The sequence below is a fragment of the Triturus cristatus genome, chromosome 10, assembly GCF_964204655.1.
Source record: "Triturus cristatus chromosome 10, aTriCri1.1, whole genome shotgun sequence".
Lineage (NCBI taxonomy): Eukaryota > Metazoa > Chordata > Amphibia > Caudata > Salamandridae > Triturus > Triturus cristatus.
Window position 1 is genome coordinate 509322161 of NC_140593.1, and position 27850 is coordinate 509350010.

The window sequence follows — 27850 nt, forward strand, 5'->3', positions numbered from 1 at the left end:
ATCTGGCGTCCCCCATATAAATCGGTGAACAGAGTCTTAAATATCTTCACGAACTTCCGTAGATATTCCGGTTATTCGATTAACTGGTCCAAATCGGTGATTTTTGCGATTCAGGGGCCGATTCCCAGACTCCCTTCAGGATTTGAGGTGGAGATACCCACTGAGGGATTCCGATACCGCGGTATTTATATAACTCCTGATCCTCAGATCTTCCACGACAGTAACCTGCCCGTCCCTCTGGAGAGACTGCGGAATGACGTCAGGCACTGGAGGTCACTGCCCCTCTCATTGTTGGGTCGAGCTGCCCTTTTCAACATGCTTGCTCTCCCCCGTTTTCTCTACATCCTTCAAAATTGCCCACATAAGGTCCCTGAGTCCTACTTCATAAACATAGAGAGTGAGGTAAGAACACTACTATGGGACGGGAGGATGCCACGTAAAGCGTTACATAAATTAACTAGGTGGTGGTATGATGGAGGTATTGCTGTCCCGGATATGCGTCTATACTACTGGGCGTCACAGTTGATAGTGGTGAATCACTGGATCTATCGATCTCCGCTGGACCCGGCATATCTACTGGATAAATATCAAATGGGCAGGGAGGGTTACCTGGGAGCCCTCTACTCTAAAGTCCGGGAAGGTCGATACACGGGCCCAACAGCCCATACGGTGGAGATTTGGCGCCAAGCTAACGGACATCTCGGTTGGTCCGAAGTACTGACACAAGCCACTCAACTATGGTCCACCCATAAGCTCGGATTCCTCTGTAACCAACCCAGTTTTGATAGATGGGATACAATAGGAATCTCCACAATAGGCCACCTTGTGAAAAAGGGAAAGATACTAACATTTGCCGAACTAAGGGAGCAATATGAACTAGCTCAGGGAGAGGCCTTCCGTTACCTACAGGTACGACATGCCCTTCATGCTGCACTCTCAAACATGGAAAGTATACTGGAATCATCCCCTCTGGAGGACCGATTGCTCTCGGAACCTATACTAGAGAAAGCTGTGTCCTTAACACATAAGAAATTATGTAATAACCTGCCAGATATGTTTCATACTCTTCAAGAGAGATGGCAGGTCGATGTAGGGCAACTTGAGGATGATGACTGGCAAACAGCAGTGATGTCCCAGAGAGAAGCAGCCATTCCCCTTAGGCTTTGAATTATCGAATTGAAAATCCTACATAGAACCTATTTTACAGGGGTTACGTTAGCGAAGATAGGGAAGAGACAAGATGCGCAGTGTCTCCGCCAATGCAATCACGAAGCCACATTCTACCACACAATATGGGAGTGTCCCCACGTACAAACTCTACGGGAAAAAGCTACAACACACATGCAGAGAGCACTAGGAAAAGAGATTATCTTAACACCCCAACTGGGACTCCTTAATATATGGGAGGCTACAGACCTTACAGAAGTAGAGCAACAAATGACCACTCTGGGATACACACTAGTGAAACGCGCAATTGCAATGAAGTGGGGGGTGGAAGAGAAGCCATCGCCGAGGGGTTGGGCTAAGGAATTCGACAAATGTATGATAGCAGAGAAAGAAGTGTTCAAATCCGGAGGTTGTCCTAAAAAATGGGTTAATGGGTTAAAAAGTGGAGTAAGTGGAATATGTACCGAGGTGAACTGTGTATCTCACCTACCACGGAGAAGGAGAAGAGGAAAAATAATGGATATTCTATGGGAACAAACAACTGATTTACTAATGATTCTTATTAAGGGGTCGATTCCGATCCGGTAAAAAGGCCCTACGAATCGTCGTACGGAGCGTTTTCTCCGTACGACTCGTACCTAGTAAACTGTCCGTACAACCCAGGAAGTACGATTCGAACAGAAAGCCGATTTCCGTACGAATCGTACAAAAGACCGTACGGGTAAAAAAAACTTACGAATCATCTCCGGAACAGCCTGTACGCGCCGTCCGTACGGATGTAAGCAGCGTTTTATGGCCCAGCTAGTACGATCCGTCCCTACGGCACTCCGTACGGCTCTTGATTTACGGGAGCCAAAAACAGCCGTAAAAGCTAATTCCCCAGGGGTACGAGTCGTACAGGCCCCCCCATCCCCCCGTATGTGCGCACCGTACACCCACCCCCATATGTATGCACTGTACACCCACCACCCCCGTATGTACGCACCGTACCCCCACCCCCCGTATGTACGCACCGTACACCCACCCCTGTATGTACGCACCGTACTCCCACGGTGCATACATACGGGGGTGGGAGTATGGTGCGTACATATGGGGGGTGGGGGTATGGTGCGTACATACGGGGGTAGGTGTACGGTGCATACATACGGGGGGTGGGGGTACGCTGTGTACATATGGGGGTGGGAGTACGGTGCGTACATACGGGGGGTGGGTGGGGGTACGGTGCGTACATACAGGGGTGGGTGTACGGTGCGTACATACAGGGGGGTGGGTGTACGGTGCATACATACGGGGGTGGGGGTACGGTGTGTACATACGGGGGGTGGGGGTACGGTGCATACATACGGGGGGCCTGTACGACTCGTACCCCGGGAATCAGCTTTTCCCAGGCTACGAGTCGTACAAACTTCGCTTTGTAGCGGGGTAGAGTCATTACCCGTGTACGGGCCGTTTTCCGTACGATTCGTAAATCGGATAGCCGGTCCGGATTGTACTTGCACGCTCGGACTGTCATTTTACGAATCGTACAGAAAAGTGTCCGGGTACGTCTCGTACAACTTTTCCCGCTACGATTCGTACGGAGCGGGCCGATCCGTACGTATTTTTTCCCGTACGAATCGTACTTCACGGGTCGGACGTGACTTGTACGATTCGTACGGAAAAAAATACGGATTCGAGTCGTATGGACAGAATTTTTAACGGATCGGAATCGACCCCTAAATGTACAAAGAATGTAACTGTACTGAAATGTATACAAACAAAGAAATGTGACTTACGTGTTTTCAAACCAATAAAAAGAGTTTTAAAAAAAAAAGTTTATTTCAGGAACAAGCCCATAAAACCATTAAATACATGTAAAACAAATATTTAAAATCAAAGTGCTTGTGGATAGTGCAAGAACATAGCAAGCAGTTACAAGTTGCGAAGCTTAAACATGCCAATGTTAAAAATGTTAAAATGAACCAAATAGAATACATACATAAAAACATCTTTTACAAACAATGTGTATGCAGACAAAGCCATCAAGAATATTATGCTGGTTGTCATAAATTATAAAAACGTTTATCTGAGGAGGCTTCAGCTAGTTATACTGACAGGCAATCAATCAATCAGGGCATTTGTAAAACACAGCTACTCAACCGTGAGGGCCTCAAGGTACGGGGGTGGCTCCATTGGGTGCTGGGGTCATCTGAAGAGCCAGGTCTTGAGGTCCTTCCTCAATTGGAGCAGTGTAGGGCTTTGCCGTAGGTGGAGGGGGTGGTCGTTCCAGGTCTTTGCTGCATGGTAAGAGAAGGACTTTCAACCCGTTCTGGTCTCGTAGATGTGTGGGATGGTGGCCAGAGAGAGGTCGGCTGATTGGAGGTTTCTCTTGGGTACGAGAAAGGAGAGGCGGTTGTTTAGGTATGCTGGTCTGATGTTGTGGAGGGCCTTGTATGGGTGCATGAGGAGCTTGAAGGTTATTCTTCTTTCGATGGGGAGCAAGTGGAGATTGCAGAGGTGTTGGGTGATCTGGATGTGACGGGGGATGTCTAGGATCAGTCTGGCTATGGTGTTCTGGACGGTCTGGAGCGTACAAAGGAGTTTTTTGTTAATTCCGGCATAGAGGGAATTGCAGTAGTCCAGTCTGCTAGTGATGATGGAAGGTGCGTGAAGTTTTTCTGGATTCGGAGGGGATCCATTTGAATGTTTTTCGGAGTATGCGGAGGGTGTTGAAGCAGGCCGAGGATACGTCATTGATTTGGCGGTTCATAGTGAGTGATGAGTTCAGTGTGATGCCGAGGTTTCATGCATGGTCTGTCGGGGTGGCTGGGGTTCCGAAGGCAGAGGGCCACCAGGTGTCGTCCCATGCTGAGAGATTTGAACCAAGGATGAGGACTTCTGTTTTCTTGGAGTTGATTTTCAGGCAGCTCTTCTTCATCCAGGTGGTGATGGCTTTCATCCCTTCTTGGAAGTTGTGCCAGGTGATGTTGGTTTCCTTGGTGAAGGAGAGGATGAGCTGGGTGTCGTTGGCATAGGAGATGATGTTGAGCCTGTGGATTCTGACTATGGTTGCGAGGGAGGCCATGTAGATGTTGAAGAGGGTGGGGCTGAGGGAGGATCCCAGGGGTGCTACACATCTGGTCTCTGTTGGTTCTGAATGTTAGGGCGGGAGTCTGACTCGCTGAGTTCTACCTGTGAGAAATGAGCGTGTCCAGTCGAGGGCCTTTCCTCGGATGCCGGTGTTGTGGAGTCCGGTGGCTAGTGTGCCGTGGGAGGCGGAGTCGAAGGCAGCTGAGAGGGTCAGGAGGATGAGGGCTGCTATTTGGCACTGGTTGAGGAGGGCATGGATGTCGTTGGTGATGTCAGTAGGATTCCAAGTACTTTTCTCATATACGCCTCACTGGTATGATGTAGCAACCGAGATTTAAAGCTATCTGTTTACTGCAATCGGATCTTAGTATTAATTCATCATATACTGATTGGGATGCCGGCTAAGCGGGCATCAAAGGGCGGGGTGGCCGGCCTGGGGCTGCTGGTCTCCTAACCCCATGAAGGCTTGGAAGGAAGTGGCTTCTACTAAACAAGTCGATGAAGGCCCTGGGTGGGTCTAGATGCTCCACACAATTTGCCACAGTTGCCTCTCACATTTTGGGTGTCTCTGGAAGAGATATGGCCCCAACTGCATTGGCTGATAGGACTCATGGTGTTGATTCTGTTTCTCCCTGTGATTCAGGGATGCCTTTGCCTATGGTGGATTTGACAGGTACAGGGCACGGAGGGGGGCCCACACGGACACAGAAGACTTTGGATTGTTAAGTCTCTCTCTCCTCTCGACTTCTATGAAAGTGATGCCTTACCGGTAGAGTCTCATGCTCTCAGAGCTGGCGGATCTTGTCATGCCCTGATGGATATGCCCAGGGCTCAGCAGGAGGTGACTGAGGAGGATGATGCAGATTTAACGAAGGTCTGAAATCTCAAGCCAGGAGAGGTGTCGATCCTTTCAGCACCACTTTCTCTGCCAGTGAAACTTTCACTTCAGGTGCCCCTGCAGTCACGGGGGTGGAAATCCAGGAGGCTGTTTTTTCTCTCAGAGAGCAGCCTGTCTGACAATGGCGATCAAGACAATCAAGAGCAAGCCACCCTGATGGGTATCTAAGGCTCTGCAATCACTGTAGCTGCACTGTGCAACTTGAGTGGGACTGGGGGTTTGACAGCTACCCAGCTGCAGGACATAGGTAAGCCGGTTATCGAACAAGGGGGTCCTTGACTCTGTCGCTCCGCTAGGTAGTAGAAGCTGCTCTGGGATCCTGACGGAACTGAACTAACACCCACTAATACTGCCCCACCAGTTATTATTCCTTCTATCACTTCGTCAGTTGCTAATCAATCCATTCCTAAGGGGGCGACCTCAATGGGCGATCCCTTGCAGAGATTTCTACCCGACCAAGAGGGTCCCACTCTGGCTGCTATTTTTACAATCTTCTTCTACAACACACGGAAGAATACAGGAAGGATTCTCTCGCACTGAAAAAAGCTCATGTACAGACACTGTTTGTTCTTAGAAAGCTGTCGAAGAACATGGACATTATTCAAACCCACCTTGGGGAGGTGGAAAATAAAATAAAAATTATTTACACAAAAAATCTAAACCTCACCAACCAAAAAGCTCAAAGAATAAACTCAATTTAACACATAAAATAAATAACAATACATAAACCACACATTTCCAAATAACAAGCACATATTTACACAAAATATATCTCCCACCCAAAATAAAATATATATATATGACTTACTGATATGTAACTGCAAATCTTCCTCTGTACCCACAGGGTCAAAAATAATAACCCACCAAAAACGACAATAGTATTTTCCAAAAATCCCCTCAAAAAATGCAAACATAAAACAAATCCAATAGACATCCATTGAAGCAGCCCACAGTATCTATAAAGCATTTAAAAAAAGAGAAAAAGCATTTAAAAAACATGAAAGCACCTGGAAACCCCAAAAAATTGAGTTAAAAATAGTGGTTTATTATAAACCATAAGTGATTTCCATAAAAAATAAATGGTAACTCCCAATGCCCATAGGACATGCTCGTATATAAAAACATGGAATGTAAACAAGAAAACCTCCCCACAAAACACATTAGATTTCCAAAGATATATATATATATATCTTACACTTAATCCTCGTAAAATAAGTAACATAACATAACAATACATTACTAAAACAGTCTACAAAAAACCCAAACTACACACTTGTGAAAAACACTACTATTAATTATACAACTTAGGGCCTCATTATAATGTCGGTCGGAAAGGCTCCGAATGGCAGTCGGATTCTCCTATACCGTGTTGGAACTTATGTTTCTGACCCACTCGGAAACATTTCCAACCGACAGATTACGATTGAAAGGTAACCATTCGGACAGTCTGAATTGGTTCCGACCGGCATTCGGAGAGTCCGAGTCAGTCTGAGCTGAATCCTACAGCTCTACGGATCGTGTTTCCGACCAACGTATTACGATGTCGGATTCGGACTGCCTTTCCGAATCGGTCTGTTCGACTCAGAACGGCTGTTGGAAACTGACTTTGGGAGCCATTGCAGGCCCCCATTCACCCTGAGGCCTCCAGTGGGGGCCAGTGGGGGCCTGTGGGGGTACCTCAGGGACCTCCCTTTCAAACCATGCACAGTGTGGCAGGCACCATTAGGGTGCCTGCGACAGGGTGCAAGGTTTTACGCAACCACCCCTTTTTTTAATGGGAGCCTGTGTTACCGATTGGAACACAGGCTCCCATTGAAGCCAATGGGAGTCTTTTCGAACGGTGTTCGGAACCATCGTAATCAGTCGGTCGGACTCACTGAACGTGAGTCAGTCGGAACCGATTCCGACAAGAAGTCAGTCGGATTGCTTTCTGACCAACATTGTAATGAGGCCCCTAATATAAAAAACCAACAAACAGCACTATAACTAACCACTACATTTCCCCCCTACAACCCTCACCCTGAAAACTCTTTAAAAAACCTTAAAAATTGATTTATCTGGTCTGAGGAACAGCAGCACCTTATCGCCACCTGTATTCTGGAAAACAGACTAAAAATTACACAATTAGACTACAACAGAGAAGGTAGATGAAAAACAAAAATGGCTGCTAAAGAAAGCTTTCCCCATACAAATAACTGGGAAATGATGTTAAACATGTAAAACATGTCAACCAATGTTTGAAAAATATGTTTAAAAATTGTAAAGTATACATTAAATAATAGACTAGAATATGTACAATTATTTATGTTGAAAATATGTATATGAAACATTTTAAGAAATGTTTAAAAAAATTATGTAATGGAAAATGTACAACATTTAATACTATTTAAATATGATTTCAATTTTTTATGCAATAATAATAAAACATTAGAAATGCCTAATTTATTTATCAATATATATATATGTTTATTTTTAAGTTGAAATATATCTCTTTAAAAATGTACAAATATACACTAAATAAAATTTGAAAACATAAATAAAATTAGAAAAATGTGTTACATGTCTTTATTCTGTAAAATGTGTAATCAATAATCTTATTTAATACAAACATACAAATAAATATTATTTTATTATATTTCTAAACACTTGCAATACTAATTAAATAACACAAACTATTTCTACAAAGGAGTAAACAAAGGATTTCACACTACAATTATAAAATTAAATAATCACACTCCAACATAAACTTTTTTAAAGAAAGTGTTGACCACAAAACGAGTGACATTTACTATTCCCACTCCAATCTAAACCAGTCTGGGGAAGGTGTTGGCCACTTAAAGGGTGAAATTTACTATTACCACTCCAAAGTAAACTATTTTGAAGAAACTGTTGGACACTAAAGTGGTGACATTTTCTATTCTCACTCCAATCTATATCAATTTGCACAAGGTGTTGGACATTAAAAGGGTGACATTTACTATTCCCATTCCAACTTAAAACAATTTGGGGAAGATGGTGAACACTAAAAGGGTGACATTTATTATCCCACTTTTTGCAGGACAGTAAAAGGGTGACATTTACTATTCCCACTCCAAACTATATCAATTTGGAGAAGGCGTTGTACACTAAATGGATGACATTTACTATTCCCACTCCAAAGTAAACTATTTTGAAGAAAGTGTTTGACACTAAAGTGGTGACATTCACTATTCTCACTCCAATCTTTACCAATTTGGTGTCTCATGGCCCATGGGGACATTGTTATTTTCACTAAGTTAGTATGAGCTCTGCAGACAGTGTGCGGCATTGCGCACGTTACTACAAGGCTTTATTTTTGCAAAGACTTTCTTCGTCATTCTCACATGAGAAATGTCTGCCGTGTTCACTTTCTGCCGGTTCCTGGGATTTAGTCTGAACATTGTGTGCAAGGTCGATAAACAATGCCCCTTGTTATTCTGCTCTGGTCAGGCCCTAGCACCTAGACAAAACATACCGATGCAGCTGTTGATTGGAACTCGTACTTTGCTTTTATGGGGATACATGCATAGGGGGACACACACTTGGAAAGGGACTTTGCCAGGGGGAAGAGCGAGACAGCACCTATGATGTAGAACTACCATCTATAGTCTGAGGTATGGGGTCTGCAGACAACCCAGAAATCTTCTAATATATAATAGTCCCTTCCGTGCTCCCGTCGCCCAATGGCCGTCGCGAGCACTACCTGGCTAGTGCTGCGCACATCCGTTGGCCGACACATCCCGCACACTTTTTCAAACCACCGTACCACGGCGGAATTCGTGCCGCGGTTAAGCGGATAATAAGGCTTCTAAGCAAGGGGAGGGAGATTAGTTTATATTGTCTTTTTTAGGATGACATCTCCTTTCATGATTTATGGCCCAGCTGCTATGCTGACAGTATTTGTATCCTGCTTGTTTTGGCATGTACACTGCATGTAGAGCACGTTAGTTAAAATAAATATTTTTAACTGGTGTGTCTCTGTCAGATCTTATTGTGGACAAGAACAAGAGTGTGAGCGGAAGAGTGTGTCTTCCAACCGCGAGTCCTGAGAGCTTCGGGAGTGTTGTGTTCTGGGGTGTCTAATCACTTGCATCTCAGTGAGTGAGTAGGAGGGCAAGTGAGAAACTATAGCTAGTCGGTCCTCGGCTCATGGCTACTAAGGTGGTAGGATGACTCAGTCACTAAGCACCAAGGTCCCATAATCCTGCGCTTAGTTCTGTTCTTGGGCAGAATCCCTGAAACATTGGGAAAAGTGTTGGATACTAAAAGGGTGACAAGTAATATTCCCACTCCAACTTAAAACAATTTGGGGAAGGTCAGGGATGCTGAAGGGATGACATTTACTATTCTCACTCCAATCTATACCAATTTGGGGAAGTGTTAGACACTTAGGACCTGATAACGAGTTTGGCAGTGTGGCGCCAAACCGGTAGTTAGGCAACCTGCCAGATTACGAGTATTTCTCTTGTCTGGTGGGCTTTTTTTTACTTTCCCACAGCGGTGCCCTGAAAATGGGCACCACAATGGCAACGCCAAAAAACAGTCCCTGCACATGTTGTGCCCCCCTACATGCATTCCAGGGTGCAGAGACACAAGGGGGCCCTGTAGAGTCCCCTTTGTTTCCTCCCCACCACGGTTTTCATGGTGGAGGAGCCGCCATGAAAACTGTGGCAGAGATGAAACTCGCTATATGCTTGGTGGGGAGCCGCCATGAAAACTGTGGCAGAGAGGAAACTCGTTATATGCTTGGTGGGACCATGGCAGTCCCACCCAGCAGATTGCGGCCTCCTGACGACTGCCACACAACTAGGGAACGGTAGTTCCCTGGCAGCTGTGGTGGGCAATGGCAGTCTGACCTCCCTAATTGTACTAGGACAGTCAGGAGACCGCCACCACCACGCCCCCACAAGTCTGGTGGTCCACGGACCGCCAGACTTGTAATAGAGCCCTAAAATGGGGATATTTACTATTCCCATTGTTTACCAATTTGGAGAAGGTATTGGACACTAACGGAGTTATATTTATTAATCAATCAATTTGGATTTGTAGAGCGTGGCTAATCACCCGTGAGGGTATCCAGGTGCCAGGTTCTTGTTGGGATCAGTCGAAGAGCTAGGTCTTAAGTCCCTTTCTCAAATCCAGGAACAAGAGTGCTGTTCGGAGGTGGAGGGGGAAGTTGTTCCTGGACTTGGTGGCGAGGTAGGAGAAGGAGTGCCCTCCCATGTGGCTTCAGCAGATATGGGGTGTGAGTGTGAAGGCAAGAGATGTGGAGCGCAGGTGTCTGGATGGTTTGTGAAATTTCAGTTGGAGTTGATGTATGCTTGTTCTTGGTCATGGAGGGCCGTGTAGGCGAGTGTCAGCATCTTGAATTGACATCTTTACTGGATGAGGGACCAGTGGAGGATACTGAAGTGGGGGGTGATGTGGGTTTGTCTGGGGAGGTCAAGGATAAGTCTGGTAGCTGAGGTCTGTATCGTCTGGAGTCTCTTCAGGAGTTGGGTTGTGATCCCTTTGTAGAGTGTGCTGCCATAGTCCAACTGGCTGGTGGCTAGAACTTGAGTGATGGTTTTCCTGGTGTAGGTGGGGAACCATCTGAAGATCTTCCGTTGCATGCGGAGTGTGTGGAAGCAGAAAGAGGAGAAGGTGTTAATCTGTTATTTCATGGTGAGTTAGTTGTCCAAGATGCTGCTAAGGTGGCTGGCGTGGTTCTGTCGGGGTGGGTGTGGGCCCGGGTTCACAGGGCCACCAGGTCTCGCTCCATGGAGAGGTTTTTTTCCCAAAAATCAGCACTTTCATCTTGACCATGTTGAGTTTCAGGCAGTTTGTCTTCATCCAGTCGGCGAGATGCTCGTCATGCAGTTGTATAATTTATTCTCACTCCAATCTAAATCAATTTGGGCAAGTTGTTGGACAATAAGAGTGACATTTACTATGCCTACTCCTATCTAAACCAATTTAGGAAAGGTGTTGAGCACTGAAAGGGTGATATTTACTATTCCCACTCCAATCCAAACTAATTTACAGAAGGTGTTGGACATTAAGGGGAGACATTTGCTTTTCCCACTCCAAAGTAAACTATTTTGAAGAAACTGTTAAACACTAAAGGGATGAAATTTACTATTCCGAGTCCAATCTATATCAATTGGGGAAAGTGTTGAACGCTAAAGTGGTGACATTTACTATTCCCACTCCAATCTAAGCCAATTTTGGGAAGGTGTTGGATACTTAAGGGGTCAAATCCACTAGTTCTACTGCAATGTAAAACAGTTTATGCAAAGTGCTACAGACTAAGACTTTACATACACAATCAATACTCCATATTCACACATAATTATTTACTTATTAAATAAATTAAAATTAAATTTAAAAAAGCACAGTTTATGCAAAGTGCTACAGACTAAGACTTTACATACACAATCAATACTCCATATTCACACATAATTATTTACTTATTAAATAAATTAAAATTAAATTTAAAAAAGCACTAACCACAACTATAAGACTATATAGTCATATTTAAACATTAGCATATAAAAGAATGTTTCTATCATTATTAGTAATTAAGATATTTAAAAAAATACTTACTACCATTCCTAAAACTTTAACTGTAAAATAAAAAATAAAATCATAATCCAAACTTAACAATCATAATATTAAAAAATATATAAAACCAATTTTTAAAATTAAAATAGAAAAATATAATGGCACTGTAATTTTCAACATAAACAAATGGAAATATTTACATTATAAAAATTCTTTTCACATAAATTATAATTTTTATTGTAAATGGTTTCACTTTATTCAATTTAATTTATATATATTTTGAATTCAATTTTTTTGTAATTTAAATATTTCTTTTAGGATTCAAAATAAAATATATTTTTTATTGAATATAATTAATATATAACTCAATTAACTATAAGTTATAATTTCTAACAAGTATTATTGTAACAAATACATTTAAACATTTTACAATATTAATGTTTCCTTTCATTAAAATAGTCAACATTAAATTTACATTAAAATAGCCTCTTTTTAAAAATATTCCCACCCTTATCCCCTAAAAACCCAATATCCAGCAGTTTAAAAAATTATAAATCCAATAGTGCTATGCATTAACACAACTAGAAAGACAAATGTCAACAATTTGAGAATTTAATAAATTATCTTACTAAAAACACAAACAAAAACAATTAACGTATAGAATTAAACACACAACAAAAAATTACATACAAAATAATGCTAATGATATTACATACAATATTTTCTAAATTTATATTTTTATGACGATATTATAAGAAACACTTAAAATTATATTTTTACCTTCGATATTCCTGTCGACAATATTTTTGACATCCCGATATTCTTAACATAAAAACATTTTATCACAATATTTTTCATTCAATATATTGTCCAAACACCATGTACTGTCTCTGCTTTGTTGCTTTCAACCCCTATGGGCTGCTTTGCAGTCACTATATTTTAATAGTTTCACTGAAGGAATTTTTTTCACAATTATGTCTATTATCTATCACTTTTAAATAGCATGCAACACCTCTCAATAAGATTGTCCCATGATCAGCATGAAAGGTTATGGAATTTCATTGTATGAGATGTCTGGTTTTTTTTGTGTTGAAATTTTTTATTGAATTTTTATAAAACAAGTACATCAAAGCATAGACAACTGAAAATGAATAGAAAATAGATCCATGTTGAAAGAAACAATGCTGAAATATACATATGAATAAATATGATATAAATAAGATATAAATATGCATTTAAATAGATAAATACTAATTGAAGTAATAATGAAGTCAAGGCATAGGATGATACATTATAAAGACATGACCTATAAGGAGAGGAAAAGGGAAAAAGCTTAGACAATGGAAATGCGGGAAATATAGATAGAAAGAACAAAGAGAAAGTAATTAGATAAAGACAGAAGAACACTACAACGAATAAAGCAGAGGATACAGAAGGCAAAGAAAAGAAAAGAAATAAACAAAGGACAAGAGAGGGTAAAAGCTGATTAATGTGTTTGGGTAGAAGTAGAAGCAGGGGAACTAGCTGTATTTGATTTAAGAAATGGAGACCAAATTCGGAGAAAGGTGTCAGCTTGATCCTGAAGGTTATAGATAGTGCGTTCATGTGAGGCAGTCTGAATCATCGCTACCAACCAATCTTCCTGAGAGGGAGGCAAAGATGATTTCCAATGACGCAGGATACATATTTTAGCAGTAGCAAGTGAGGTATGAAAAAGACGAAGTTGTGGTTTCGAGAGCTTTGGGGAGTGGCGTAAGTCATGCAGGAGAATGTTATTTGGTGTAAGTGGCAATTTTAGGGGCATAGTGGAATTCAAAGTAGTACCAATGTAAGCCCAATAGGATTGGATACTAGGGCATTCACAAATGATATGAGTAATATCGCAACCTGAATTGGTACATCTCCAGCAGTTAGAATGGGAAAGAAGACCAGCTTTGTGCAATTTGACTGGAGACCAATGCCAATCGTGTAGTATTTTGAAAAGACAAAATTTGAGCCTTGATTCACGAGCTCCCTTGTTCAAATTCTCTAGAATCAAATCCCATTCGGTGTTGGAAAAGGAAATTGAGAGGCGAGCTTGCCATTTACGCTGAAGATCGTGTGAAAGAGATTTAGAGAAAAGATGGGACGATAAAATTTTGTATATACCGGAGGTAACACCTTTAAATTTCCCCCAAATGTGCAAATAGGATAAAATAGGGGAATCTTGTAGTAGCCATGGCGGTGATCCCATATGGGTCTTCAGACATTGCTGGAGCTGAAGGTATTTAGAAGAATGATGTAGGGGAAGATCAAATTCTACCCTTAGCTGAGAGAATGACTTAAAATCCCCATCATGTAGAAGCTGATCCGGATATAGGATACCTGCAGCACGCCAATCAGGCCAGGATAACATACGACCATTGATACGAATGCCCGAATTATTCCATAGGGGGGCCTTAATGTGAATTCTTGGATTCGAACCTAGCAACCTATGACTTCTCTGCCAGGATTTATGCATGGCAGATAATATCGGATTCTTCGGGTCAAGACGACTAGTGCCACTACCATACAAAGGAGTAAGATTCGATTCCGAGGATAGAAGATGTCGTTCTATTTGGACCCATTGTGGCAAGTCTTTAATACCGGGTAAAAAATATGAGAGTTGGGAAATATGTAACGCCAAAGAGTAGTGTTCAATGGATGGAAGACCAATGCCGCCTGATAACTGATGAGCCTTCAACTTGGTTATGGCAAGACGCGGCTTAGCAGTACCCCAAATGAAGGTTTTAATCTGGGCGTCTACTGACCGGAGTAAGGATAAGGGAATCTGTAGGGGAAGCATGCCCAGAATGTAAATGAATCTCGGAAGAGTAACCATTTTAACAGCCTGAGCCCTACCCCAGAGAGAAAGACCCAAAGCCTTCCATTTATCAAAATCCCGACGCATTTGGGAGATAAGAGGAGACAAGTTATCTGTAACCATATCTTGTAACCCTTTATTAACTAGGACACCCAAATATTTGAGGCGTGAGGACTGCCAATGAAAAGGAAAACCAAAGATGGCTGCTTTTGTGGTACCGTTAGAAATAGGTAAAGCCTCACTTTTGTCCCAATTAATCTTATAACCTGAAAAGGAAGAGAAATCATTAATAATTTGAAGAAGAGAGGGGATCGACCGAGGAAGACGAGTAAGAGTAAGTAAAATATCATCAGCGTACAGGTATATTTTGGAATGTCCAATAGGGAGGGGAATACCAGAAACTTCATCAGATTGACGGATGGTAGCAGCTAAAGGTTCCATAGCCAAAAGAAACAGAAGGGGGGATAGTGGACAACCTTGGCGTGTCCCTCTCTTAATTGTAAAGGAATCAGATAGAAATCCACCACAATTCACTTGAGCAGAAGGACGGTTATAAAGTAAACGTACTTTATCAATAAATTTTGTACCTAAGCCAAATTTTTCCATGACCGTGAAAAGATAATTCCATTCGATGCGATCAAACGCTTTTTCTGCGTCAAGTGAGAGGGCTAACGCATCATCTGTGAGATGTTGAGCCGACCACAGTGCATGGGCCAGAGAACGCAAATGGTTGCGGGAAGAGCGTCCCGGTACAAAGCCTACTTGGGAATGGTGTATCAAAGAAGGCAAGACTTTACGTAAACGAGACGCAAGGATGCTAGCCAGGATTTTAATATCAGAGTTCAACAGGGAAATGGGACGATAACTACTGCAAAGCTGGGGGTCTTTGCCTGGCTTTGGTAGCACAAAAATAATAGCTTTGTTAGAAAGGGGACCCAATGAGGATGCAGCATCCGCCTCCTGGAATGCGGCATGTAGAGTGTCAATAATATTGAGACCTGCCCAACGATAGAATTCAGGAGGAAACCCATCCTCACCAGGGGCCTTGTGATGGGGCAGGGCAGCGATCGCACTGGAAACCTCATCCCTAGTTATTTCACCCTCAAGGATGGCCTTACCATCCGCTGAAAGAGAAGGGAGATGCACCTTCGCAAGAAATGCCGTCATCTTATCCGAATCCATTCGATTATCAGAAGTATAGAGGGATTCATAAAAGGAGGCGAACTCATTGACAATGTCTTGAGGTTTTGTGCATAAGTGTCCTTGCGCAGATCTGATGGCCGGGATGGCCATAGATGCCTCCCTTTGACGCAACTGTGCGGCTAATAACCTTCCCGCCTTTTCTCCTTGCTCGTAGTGTCGACCTTTCATTTTCTGTAAGGCGTATTCTGCCTTAGATGTAAAAAGACTGTTTAAGGCCATTCGGGCTTGTTCAAGCAGTTTACGATTTTGTAAGGACGGAGAAGTGATATATAGGCGAGAATAGGTTTGTATGTCATGTTCGAGCTCCACTTGTTTCCTCGCATTTTGCTTATTAGCGATTGCTGCATCACGCATTAATTGTCCCCTTAAAGTAGCCTTAGCTGCAGCCCAAAGAGTCCTGCTGGAGGTCACGGATCCCTGATTATTAGAAAGATAAGTTTGAAGGTGTGACTGTAGTTGGGATTTACCAACAGGAGTTCTGTGGCGTTGGATATTCATTCGCCAGGGCTTACGTCCAGGACTAGAAAGTCCCAGTTCTAGGGAAAGGAGAACCGGAGAGTGGTCAGACAATGCCGCTTCCAGAATACAGGAATCCGTGACCAGCTTAACTGCATTCTGTGAGATGAGGAAGTAGTCAAGACGAGAGAACGTACCATGAGTCGACGAAAAGAAAGTATATTCCTTATCCGTTGGGTGACTGATACGCCAATGGTCAACCAACCCCATATCTGAGATAATGTCACCTAGCAAAGCTCTATCTGAAGCATTGCCCCTATCTAGTGGACCAGTTTTATCTAGAATAGAATCTTGCGTCACATTCCAGTCTCCACCAATCAAATATTGCGATGCATTAATTTCGAGCAACAAGCGGGATAATTGAAGAAAGAATGTTTTCTTGGTACCCGTAGGGGCATATACAGATCCTACACAGACGTGAGAATCACCAATTTTAAGTTTAGCAAAAACGTAGCGGCCATTTACATCTGACCATGTTTTAGAGACAGTGACCGGAAGGGACTTGCGAAGAAGAATTGCAACTCCACACTTGCGAAGGGGACCTGCGTCCGTGGATTCATCCTGTTGAATGCTGCTATGTATAACCTTACCCACCCAGTCTCTACAAAGTTTGTCTGACTCTAGAGCATCCAAATGGGTCTCCTGAAGCAAGGCTACATCTACATGCTTAGTCTGAAGATAGGAAAGAACCTTCTTCCGTTTTATGTAATGTGTGAGACCATGTACATTCCAAGTAATTGCATTAAGAGAGTGTGTTTTTGCCATATTAGAACAACGCAAATATCAGAGACAGGGGAATGAAACACAAAACAACGTGCTGAACCAAACAAAGGAAAAAGAAAAGAAGTGACAAAAAGAAGGGGAAACAAAAATAAAATAAATGGAAACGAAACTTTGATTTAAATGGAATACATGAAAGAAGCGATCAGAAGAATAATAAAAGAAGAAAAAGGGAGATGAAATTTAGAGAGGTGATACAATAATAAGGAAAACTTTAAAATATTGGGTAAAAGCAAAGAGAGATCAAGAGACCGTAGACTGTTATCCGCGGGTCTGGGCGCACTAGAGCACCGCCACGGGAAAAGACCCCACAGAAAAGAGAAAAGATTAGGAGAGTAGCAATGGTATAGAAGGAAAACCCAGAAAAACATTGTGAAAAACAACCTAGGTACGATAAAAAGGTAGAAAGAGCAAAATAGAGATTCAGAAGCAATATTGCTTAGAGGGGGGAGTCTAGTAATAATTAAATGTAAAGTAACCTAATATCATAAAGCATACAATGCGTGTATAAATAAACATAGACCAACATGCAATCGTGCAAATAGAATAATAAAACTGTAATTAAACCATTAGACGCCAAGGCGCCCAAGTAAATGCAAAATTAGTAAGAAATATTTAAGCAATAAATTGTAACAGGAGAAGCAATGAATATAAGAAGAAGAAAGAGTGATATTATTAGGCAGAGAAATAACAGTAAGCAGACTGAAGGAGAAAAGAAATAAGGTAGAAAGCTAGGAAGAAAGAGGTAAAAAAGGACAAGCAGATATTATAAGAACAGCAAAACATGTGAGAAATGTGGTAAATAATTAACAATAGAAATAAGACTTCTCAAGAAAAGAGAGTCTATAGTTAACTGCCAATAGTATTAAGGTCAGCAACTTCCATAAGTGAGAGAGTTATTCAGTCCGCATCCGAAGGAGTTTTAAGAGGAGAACGTGACTTGTCTCTCTGCAGATCTTGTGAAAATGTAGCAACCGAAACCGATTGTATTGCAGATTTCCTATCTTCTTGTGAGCGATGAAGACGTTCAAGATCCCTACCCCGAGGTCGGGGGCTGCTAGGAGGGCGCCTGTTGCGATCTGGCAATGTAGTGGAAGACTTAGAGGATGAATGGGGCTGAACTTGCTGTGAGGGTGTTGTGAGAACCTCCATTTCTTGAGGATGAAGACGGTCCAGGAATTGCTGAAGATGCTCGGGGTCAAAAAAGTCCTTAGAGACTCCATCTTTGGTAACGCGAAAGCGTGCTGGGTCAAATAGGCCATATTTGATACCTAATTGACGTAGTTGAGGTCGCATGGAGAGAAAGGCTTTCCGCCGCTCGTTAGTTTCCTTGGAGAAATCAGCTGCCATAAAAATGCGATGACCTTCAAAAGAAAAGGAGCCTTGAAGCCGAGCCGCAGATAATATTTGTCTTGTTTGTTCATGACGAAGAAGACAGGCAATAATCGGTCGTGGGCGTGCGGCAGGATCATCACGTGGAGGACCAATTCTATGAGCCCGTTGTATCTCCAGAGGTGGATTGAAAGGAATACCAGTTAGCTTTGGGAGTATACGACACAAAAATGCACTGGAACTCTGCCCTTCAATGCGTTCTGGAAAGCCAAAAAAACGGATGTTGTCTCTCCTACTTCTGTCTTCCAAATCAATGAGTTTACTATGGAAGAGTAAAAGGTCCCGGTCTTGATTTGGAAGAGATTCCAATCGATTCTCCACTGCCAGAACTCTAGAATCAAGGGATTCAAACTTCGTATGAAAATTGGTAATTTCTGTCTTAATTGATTTAGTCTCCTCAGCTAGTGATGTAATTGTAAGGTGCATGTCATCTAATCGACGACTAACCTCGGAAATTTCGTGCAGGATACGTTGCAAAGCTGCCGCAGACACCTGCCCACCATTAGAGGCCGAAGCCTGAGGTGAAGCGGAAGGAGAGGAGGCATTGCCTTTTCTTGGCATATTGGTGGACTGCTTGAGGGCTTCTGCAAAAAGAAGTGGTTTAGAAGCCTTGTTTCCTTGCTTAGAGGCAGACATTTGAGGAGAATGCTTGATAAAAACTTTGAAAGTACGTAAAGCCGTCTTGCTGTTGAGGAATGCTTATATGTGGTTGCAGAAGAATACCAAGACATGCAAAAGAAACACTTAGTGACTGTATATGTATAACATTAATAAGCTAAAAGAAACTTATAATGCATTTCTAAACAGTAAAATGTACATCATTGCTTAATGACCCCCACTACTTACACTTGTTAATATGATAACAACTGCCGCTATATTCAAAGGTATGTAAATAGAGGTAAGATAAAATGAAACATCATATGCGCGATTATGATAATAATAGTAAGCACAGCTACATGCACAGCAAGATGAACAAGGCTGTAGAATGCAAGGTAATCATAGTCAAAGCAGAAAAAGCACAGCCTAACTGAAGGAGTTGACCTGAGCACTATAATGGCATTTGGAAAAAAGCACACTCTTGTACAAGACATATAGACAACGCTAAAAGAGGCCATGAAGCGTCGGCTGTAACCAAAGTCAAAAGGCGCGAAACTGTGACTGTAGCAAAGAAGTTCAGCTTGGAAGAACAGTTTAGCGTGATGAATCGCAAATTAATTGCTGACCTGATCATTGACTGGATGAGATGAGCGATATAAGTGCCACAACGGGATTATAGAAGGAAGTAATCCTACCAGTAGCTGAGCGTCGACACGTCAAAAATGCTGACTCCTGTCAGGCGACATTCCTGAAAAGAAACATTACAGCAGGCAATTTGAGAAAGGCGCGGTTTCATGAGGAGATAGATACTTGTCAGGAGCAGCGAAGGCGCGGCCTCATGAGGAGGCGGGCGCCCGTCGTCAGCAACGAAGGCGCGGCTCCATAAGGAAGCAAGCGCTTTTCAGCAGCAACAGAGGCGCGGCTTCATGGGGGCAGGCGTTCTTCGCAACAGAGGCGCGGCTTGAGGAGGAAGAAGAGGCAGCCTGAGTAGATACGTCAGACAGGCCCCGCCAGACACGCAGCTCCACACAACCCTGTCATCGAGGCAGTCAACACCAGGGAAGCTTCGCCGTCACATCGTCGAAAACTCGCCCAAATCGTGCCCACCACCTTCCGGCTGTCGCAGGGCACAAGAAGAAGACTCCAAAGCCGCTGTGAGGTAGGAAATATCCGTTAAGGGTCCATCCCGTGACGGAGCTCACTCGTCAGGCGGCCATCTTCCTGCGTGGCCAGACCACGCCCCCCGTATGAGATGTCTTTAGCAGTCAAAGAGTTTGTGATTTCACTTGCACTATCCCTTATGGAAACACACATTGTCTTATACTAGTGATCTATTGGTTTTCCCAAAACTTGTTTGTTTTTATTGTTATAGAGAGGTCCACTGGGTGGACAGGACCAACATATTTCAGAAGCCTGCAAATAATGTATGCATTTCACAATTATTTTTTTAATGTTATACCCGTTTGCTTTTTTAAGGGATTGTATATGACATTCAGTAATACAAGAAAATAAAATCTCTCCTCACCAGGCAAGTGGGCATGATGGTAGACCAGTGGTTCCTAAACTTTTGACTCCTGAGGACCCCACTGAGTCACCACTGGAAGTCGGGGGCCCCCAAGCAATTTGTATGATTTAAATTTCAAACGCTAAAACAGTCATTCGAAAAAAAATAAACACATGTGTGCACACAAAACAAATACTCAAATTACTAAGGATTTTAGGGGCATATTTACAAACCACCATGGAAACATCACTTTTTGCAACGTTCGCGTGTCGATAGGTGCTTCGCCTTATTTACAAGGCAGCAGTAAGCCACTTAACATGGCTTAACGCTGCCTTGTAAATAAGGCCCCTTTCGCGCAATGCTTAGTGTGAAAGGGGTGGGTAGAGGGTTTTGCAGTGGGCGTTCCACCGCAAAATCCATTGATTTTGATGCTGCCCCCTATTCACAGGGGCAGCGTAAATAGAAGGCAGCGCCAAAATTAACACCAGGGAAAACTAGGTCTTAACTTGGCGAAATGAGGAGAAATGATTTATTTCTCCTCATTTTTGCTTTTTCCATGTGTGCTGCCTTGTGCAGCACACATGGAAAAAGCAAAACGCCTTCAATTGTTTATGTTCAGGGAGGTGACCCTTCCTGCACATAAACAATCATTAAAAAAAAAAATAAAAAAAAATGGCGTTTTGTAACTTCCATGTGTGCTGCATTAAGCAGCACACATGCAAGTGACAAACCCCATTTCAAGATTGTTTATGTGCAGGAAGGGGGGACCTTCCTTTACATAAACAATCTTCCCCTGCACGCAGACACCCTTGGACTGTGTTGCAAGGGTGCCTGCATTGGCGCTACACTGCTAAGTGTAGCACCAGCACAGTGCGAAATGTAGGGCTGCACTATATTCTTGTAAATATGGTGCAGCCCTGCGTTTCTGAAGTGGCAGCGCGTCGTTAAGCCACAGAGGCTAACGACACGCTCCACCACTTCTTTTGTAAATATCCCCCTTAGTATTTTATATTGAAAGAATTTGCAAAAAAACTAACATTTTAATGGGAAGGTTGGTGCTGCATCTCTGTGACTAACGTTTAAATGGTTGGTTTTATTTTGCAGTACGAGGCTCCTACTCCTGCCAGGGCCAGACAGGAAACCCAAAGCAGCCCTGGCAAATGTTTTCAGACCAGTCCCCATACGGTGCACACCAAGAGCATTAAGTGCGCCTGACCACTACAAAGGGGGGCTTTGGGAGGCTCTACCCCAAAGAAATTTAGGAAACAATGGTGCAGTCTACAACACGTTTATCACTTTACATCACACACATATAGAGACAATTAATCATAAGTGTAAATCAGTGTATAGAAAATGTTACATAAGGCAAAGGGGACTACAAGGTGTAGGATTCACATGTAATTTGTACTGGTAGACATTTTTAAAGAGTGCTTGGTCTGGAGAAGCACAAAAAACTCAGGATTCAGAACATAAGACAGTGGTTAGCATTGACTTTAACAATAAAAACACATTTCTACCCTGATAAACCTTTTTAGCAGCATCGGGATAATGAAAGACCGGGAAAAAACATAAGTTACTAACTTGTACCATGCAGTTTGCAAGCAGCTCTTTGATGACAGTTTATAGGTCACTGTGCTAGATTACAGTTGTCACTTATGTACTGCACAGTAACAAAATAATCTTTGTGACAAAAGCAGTAACCCACTCGCATATGCACATAACATACTGTTATTTAAAATACATGGTACACGTTTTTTGCAATAGGCATATTAACCCTCTGTGCTACATTAGATAACTCAAAGCTGCCACGGGACAAAACTCTCCTCTCTCTCCAGCAGGTACATTAATCACTGGTGTTATCTTGACACTTTTATTGTTGCTGGAAAACTGCTAATTATACAAGTGCAGTGCTTTTAAACTGCTGCCTGTGGACCCCCTGGGAAAGTGTCAGGGACCCCTGGGGGTTCCCGGACCACAGTTTGGGAAACACTGTGTGTTGGACTTGCGAGGGGCAAGCCCAGCACAAAGGGGGGGTAGCTTGGCTCGAGTGACAAGGCGGTAGAAGGCTGTTGTGTTAAGCCGGCTATGACCAAATAATAACTCCCTGCACACCACATAAAAAGAAGGACACCACACCACTGTTATAGAAAAATATGTTTCGTTTATGTAAAAGTTCTCTGGATTGGAAGAAGTTCAATTAGTTAATCACATTCACCTTTCTTACATGGGTTTGATTAGCTGTGTACTGATTGCGTAGGAATAAATGGTTGGACTCTAATAAATAAATATACTGGATAAATATCAGGATTCAATACATTTGGAATAAATATCAGCAATGACTGGAATAAATATCAGCAAAACATCACAGTTGCATAGCAAGTTAGATACCGATCGTTTCACATAAATATCTCAGGGTCATACTGGTATCGCTGCCACCAATTAATCACTTTCAGGGTAAACACATTTAGATTGCCATTTAATGCGGAATGCGCGCTCCTACAGTTTTTGAAGTGTTCACGGGTTCGGGCTCTCTGGGCACAAGATACTCGTGATAATCCTTTAGTTGCACTTAAGCATATTGCGCGTGTATCTGGAAGATAAAGACATACAATGACTACGGCAATTACACTCCGCGGCCAGCCGGTTTAATACTACTGCGGCCGGAGGAGTCTGTGCGCTTCTGTCAACGCAGGCGGGGTCTCCGAAGGCGGCTTCAGTTCACGAGTCCTCAGACCGTTGAACGGGCTGCCGGAGGGGTCAAACTACCTGCGCGCACAGTTCAAAATTGGAGCCGCACCTCAGTCCCGGAACAATGCGGCAACTTCAGGTGAAGAGACGGTCCCACCTCACTTTAGCTGCGCTGGTAAGCACTCCAGTCAGTATGGCCCTTCTCCCAAGGGCGAAGGGGGGTTCCAGGGGCTCCGCGATCCTCCCTCCGATCTCACTCACGGGGGGGCTCCCGCCCACAACAACAGTCCCCAAGTCACTCGGGCAGGGCAGAGACGGTACTCTCGCCCAAATGAAGGCCAGCCTTTCCCCGCCCCAGCGCAGCACCTCACCTTCTGTCCACGATCAGCGCTTCGACGGCGGTGGGTTCGGAGACGTCCGAACGCCCGCCAGGAGGCACTTAAGTTGAAGGGGCCCTGTCAAGGGTCGCAGTCGCGATCTCACCACTGGGGGAGGCGGGGAGGCTCCAACTATGGCCAAAGTCTCTGAGGGGCAATTGGGCACTCGCTGGCCAGGAGCTGAAGGCGAGAGGTCACTGCTCGCGCTTCTGACTGGAACGCCAGTCAGGGTCCACGCCAACAACCTCGGCTGTACTTCTGCCTGCGCTATCAGCTGCCTCAGGGGGGGGAACAGGGCAGGTGTCAATCTGGTGTCAAGTCCTCTTCTATGTTTCTTCTCTTCTCCACTTTTTCTCATCATGGCCGCCAGGGACTGGGCCTTTTATAGCCAGTGCCCTGGGGTGCCAGCACGAGCCAGAAGGTTCTAGAACCTTCCCTGGCTGTGTCAATGACATGGCCCTTCCAAGGTGTCTTATTGGTCATTAGGAGCCACCATACTGAGCTTCCTAAGGCAGCCATTTTGTGTACTTGTAACTTCTGAGGGGATTCCTGTCAGGTTTGCAGGTTACACAAAGTGCGCCAAAACCTCCAAAGGGTCAGAGGTCAGAAGGACTCCAATGGGAGTCACTCTCATAGAGGACAATGGTGTCCACCATTTTAGGGTTGACAACCTCAGTGTGTAATGCCACCGGTTCCGTCAGGCGCCTTGTACATAGGTGCCAGGAACTTGGTGAGCAACTGAGCGTCAAGGAGCATCTCCCCATGGGACAACACACAAAAAGGTCCTGGTAGACAAATAAAAAGCGACAAATTTTAGGAGGCACGGGGGAACAAAATAAATCATGGTGTGAGGGGACTCTCAGAAGCAGACAGGTCTAACACGCGTCCCCCCCAGCTGAAAGTGGGGAGAGCTACCCAACCCCTTGGGAGTCCTCAACACTAAGGCGGAAATACCTGGAGAGACCGTCTGCATTGGCGTGGTCAGCTCCGGGCCGATGTTCCACCCGAAAGTCCATTCCCTGTAGGGAGATAGACCACCTCAACAGTTTTGGGTTTTCCCCCTTCATCTGCATGAGCCAACAAAGGGGTCGGTGGTCTGTCTGAACCAGGAAGTGCGAACCAAACAGGTATGGTCGCAGCTTCTTCAGTGCCCAGACCACCGCAAAGGCTTCCCGCTCAATGGTACTCCATCTCTGTTCCCGGGGAAGTAGTCTCCGTGACAGGAAGATCACGGGCTGATCCAGACCCTCTTCATTGAGTTGCGATAGCACCGCCCCAATGCCAATGTCGGATGCGTCTGTCTGGACAATGAATTCCTTCGAGAAGTCTGGAGCCTTCAAAACTGGAGCGTTGCAGAATGCCTGTTTCAGAGTGTCGAAGGCTCATTGGCAAGCCTCTGTCCAGATGACTCTCCTGGGTTGCTTCTTGGCCGTGAGTTCAGTAAGGGGAGCCACGATAGTGCCATACCCCTTCACGAACCGTCTGTAGTAACCTGTGAGGCCCAGGAAGGCTCGGACCTCAGTCTGGGTCTTGGGGGGTTCCCAGGCCACGATTGCCTCAATCTTTGCCTGAAGGGGTTGCACCGTTCCCCGGCCCACCAAGTGACCTAAGTACACCACCGACCCCTGCCCAATCTGACACTTGCTGGCCTTGATCGTCAGACCAGCTTGTTCCAGGGCCTGGAGAACGTCTTGCAGGTGCTGCAAGTGATCCTCCCAACTGCTACTGAAGACAGCAATGTCGTCAAGGTAAGCAGCAGAGAAGGATTCCTTCCCAGTGAGGATCATGTTCACCAGCCGCTGGAAGGTTGCAGGAGCGTTCTTGAGCCCAAAGGGCATCACACAGAACTGGTAGTGTCCATCAGGTGTGGAGAAGGCTGACCTTTCCCTCGCTCCACCAGTCATAGGAATCTGCCAGTACCCTGCTGTGTGGTCAATGGTACTCAGATATTGGGCAGCTCCCAACCGGTCAATTAGTTCATCCGCCCGAGGGATCGGATGAGCATCGGTCTTCGTGACCGAATTAAGTCCTCGATAGTCCACGCAGAATCGCAATTCTGGCGTGGTGCCAGGTGGTGCAGCTTTAGGAACTAAAACCACCGGGTTAGACCAAGGGCTATTTGAAGGTTCAATAACTCCGAGCTCCAGCATCTTAGCTACTTCACTTCGGATGCTGGCCTTCACCTTGTCCGACAGCCGGTAAGACTTAGACTTCACAGGTGGGCTGTCGCCGGTGTCCACGTCATGAACACACAGATGGGTCTTACCCGGGACAAGGGAGAACAGAGGAGAGAATGACCCCAGGACCTGGCGGCATTCCTCCTGCTGCTCCGGAGTTAGGGATGGTGAGAGTTTCACTCCCTCCAATGACCCATCCTTTTCTTGAGACACCAACAGGTCGGGGAGAGGCTCAGTGTCCTCTTCCTCCGATCCATCAGTCACCAGGATCAACATGACTTCGGGCCTCTCATAGTGGGGCTTGAGGCGATTGGCATGCAGCACCCGACGTGGATGCCATGGGGTCTTGACGTCCACCAGGTAGGTAGACTTGCCCATCTTTTCCAATACCTCATATGGGCCTGTCCAACGGTCCTGAAGAGCGCTTAGCTCTCCCGGTTCCATCACCCACACCTTCTGTCCAGGCTCCAGCTCCACTGGGTGAGCGTTGTGGTCATACCACGCTTTCATCACTGCCTGGCTGGCTTCCAAGTTGTCAGAAGCTTGCTTCCACAACTTAGCCATTTGGCTCCGGAAGGCCAGCATATAGCTCACCACGTCCTGGGGAACTTTCCGGGGAGACTTTTCCCATGAGTCCCTCACCAGGCTGAGAGGTCCACGTACAGGGTGCCCATACAGAAGCTCGAAGGGGCTAAAGCCCACTCCCTTCTGTGGCACTTCCCTGTAGGAAAAAAGTAAGCAGGGTAGGAGGACGTCCCATTTCCTCCGCAGGCTTTCGGGTAGACTTCTGATCATACCCTTCAACGTCTTGTTGAACCTTTCCACAAGGCCATTGGCCTGTGGGTGATAAGGAGTGGTGAACCGGTAGGTCACTCCACACTCCTTCCACATTGCCCGCATGTATGCTGACATGAAGTTGGTCCCCCTATCAGACACAACTTCCTTGGGGAAACCCACTCGGGTAAAGATCCCCATCAGGGCCTTTGCCACCACCGGTGCAGTGATGGTTCTCAGAGGAATTGCCTCTGGATACCTTGTGGCATGGTCCACCAGTACCAGGATAAACCTGTGACCGGATGTTGTCGGTGGATCTAAGGGCCCAGCAATGTCGATGCCCACCCTTTCAAAGGGGGTGTCAACGACGGGAAGTGGTTCCAGGGGAGCCTTCAGCTTCGTCCCTGTTTTCCCACTGGCTTGGCATGACACACACGACCGACAATATGCGTCGGACGCCACCCTCATTCGAGGCCAATAAAAGTGGGGGACAAGCCTGGCAAAGGTCTTGTCCTGACCCAAGTGTCCTGCCAAGGGAATCTCATGAGCCAACTCTAACAGGAAGGCTCGGTAACACTGTGGGACTACCAGGGCCCGTGACAATCCGTGCACTGGCGCCCTGGGTTCACTGTAGAGGAGGCCATCCTCCCAGTAAATACAATAGTTCCCAGACTCGTTACCCGCTGCTTGGGCTTCAGCCTATTGCCTCAGACCCTTGAGGGTGGGACATTCCCTTTGTCCCCTGCTCAGTTCCTCCCTGGACGGACCTCCCTCCACTCGCCAATCAGCGGGGATAGGTAAGTTCTCCAACGGAACCATGTCCTCCTCCGTGGACTCCGGGTCCACCTCCGTAGGTGGCCTATCCGTCTCATGGGGCACGGACGTCGAGGCAGGCTCCTCCTGTCCTCGGCATGCTCCCTCATCAGCAGCTACGGGGTGGGCCATTGTTCCAGACTCCGACCCCTGCGACTTCTCCTCCCAAACAGTCGCCGACCTGGTACTCACACAGGCCCAATCAGGTGTACCCAGCATCTCCGAATGAGTCCGGTATTCCACCTCCTTCCAAGCATTGTGCTCCATATCATTGCCCAGCAAACAATCGACTGGCACGGCGGGGCTTACGGCGACTCGAAGTGGACCTGCAACCCCTCCCCACTCAAAGGGAACCTCGGCCACAGGATAGTGGCCCATTCTGCCGTCAGCCAGTGCGGCTGGATGAAGTACGCCCGGAACCACCTGCTCCGAGGACACCAGATGACTCCTTACCATAGTCATACTGGCTCCTGTATCTCTCAGAGCTTCCCC